Genomic DNA, 2,146 nt, shown 5'->3' on the forward strand with positions numbered 1-2,146 from the left:
GGGTTGCAACAGCAAGAGGTTTATTTAGGACACAGGTACCTGTGGGCACAGAGTCTCCTCGGAGGACTTGCGCGCCCCAGGTTGAGTTCAGGGGTTTTTTTATAAGGCAGAAGCAGGGTACAGAAGCAGAAGTGCGGTTATTGGTTAATTTCAAACACACATAGTAATTTTACCAGTAATTTCAAAGGTATGCAGAGATATGGGGTAAGGGCAGGGGCTGAGGGGAAGTGGGATTGTTAAATGGGAGGTGGCCTCAGAAGCACAGATGTTTTCTAAAGATTTCCTGGTATCGGGCCCCCAGGGTGGTCAGGAGTTCTGTCTGTAAAACTTGTTTATGGCTTAATCTGTGAAGCTTGACCGGAGCCTGCCTGTCCTGCAGCCTTTTGATAAGGCTGGTTCTGGTTTTTGTTAAGTTTTAACAAGTGGGCTGTGGGCCCCTGAGCACTCATGGCGCCTAGTTTCTTTTTATTTTCTCAAAGGTCAACTGATTGGGTCATTGGGGTAACTGACTCTCTCCTTGATGAGTGTGGGAAGGAGGTGTGACTATAGCTTGCTGTCACAGTAGTTGGGAGGACACTTCCAGGTAACACTCCACCCGTTCCTCCACCCACTAACCTCTTCCACAAAAGTCCCTAAGCCTTGGAGGGAGTGGTAGGTGTCAGATGATCCCACTGTGGTAAGGCACTGGACTTCTAAAGAAAATTTCTGTCAGTCCTTCCTACAAATGATTGCTGTGGTTTAAGATGGAGTTATTTTCTAACACACGTTTTATTAAAATAGCCACGAACATTGAATTTAGTCAACTACCGATGACATCACAATGTTTAAAAAAACTTTTCAAGTCACATTACCAAGAGATCACCGGCATGTCAGAGGACACTACATTGTGTGAACCTCCAACTTTCTAATTCCTGTTTATTTTTATTATTATTATTATTATTTTTGTCTTTTTGAGACAGGGCCTCCCTGTAGCCCCAGCTGTCCTGGAACCTGCTATGTAGACCAGGCTGGCCTTGAATATGACCACAATTTGAGTTGACCTTTGAGAAGGTCATGATATTCAAAACAGTTCTCTCTAAGGAGAATTCTTTCGTGGGGGAAAGGAGCGATTTAGGGATGGTTTTGAGAGCCAAGTCAGAGATTTCTCCCTGTCTGTCCTAGGACTTAGGAAGGGAGAGGAGATATGGGTAGAGAAAGTGAGACCCTGTCCTCTAAGATGACACCTTCTTGTTCCCGAGGGACGTTGTGGTGGAAAGTAGTGGGAAAGAAGCGTCCACTCAGGAGTGGACACCCAAGCAGGACCAATAATGGGGATAGGAGGGTCCAGTGATCCTATAAGACCCCAACACCGTGCCTAACGGGTGAATGGATTCCTAGGTCTGGGCGCTCTCTCATCCCATTGTGAGCTGTTTCTTTGTTTCAGTAAGGCTGTTCTCTCCTCCGCCTGCGCCCCCAGTGGCAGCTGGATTCACAGGGTCATCAGCTCTTCTAGATCACCCCTGAAACAGCCTTTGCGTTTGCTTCAGCAGCTGTGCCTTCCCTGGGACCCCTGACGGGATCTGAGCATCCACCTTCAATTTGCTGGAGTCAGATGATTTACATAGCGTTTTCTCGCTTTTCTCCCATCATGTTCTGTTGCTTTCTAGTAGCAAAAAGCTGCAAAACTCAGAGCAAATTTAGCTGCTGAGTTTCCGAGTCAAACCTTTCCTTCTGAGCAGCAAATTCTCTCTGCCCTCTTGCTCATCATGGAGACCCACAGATGCTTCCTTAAAAGACCAAGATGTATAAAGTGTTGAAGCCGGGTTCTCTCTGAACAATATGGCTTGGCTTACTTCTGGTGAGCCCTTTGCTTCAGAATGCTCCCTTGAGAAGACATTTATTCCAAGTAACTTCAGAACAAGGAAAGGGAAGATTGGGGATGCCTGTGAGACTCCCAACAGGAAGCTGGTGGGTTGATGAAACCCACCGAATCCACTTATAATTTAATGTCTGTAAAGCACCAACCATGTGCCAGACACATGTGTTAATGGCCATCAGCTTATTGTTGAGTGGGGCCAGTAGGAGAGGTTTGTGCTGACTCAGGCTGAGGGTGCAGGAAGGAGAGAAGCTTAATACTTGATTTTGTTCATTTTTTTTTTTTCTTCTT

The sequence above is a fragment of the Nannospalax galili genome, unplaced genomic scaffold (genome assembly GCF_000622305.1).
Source record: "Nannospalax galili isolate Female #2095 unplaced genomic scaffold, S.galili_v1.0 scaffold611, whole genome shotgun sequence".
Lineage (NCBI taxonomy): Eukaryota > Metazoa > Chordata > Mammalia > Rodentia > Spalacidae > Nannospalax > Nannospalax galili.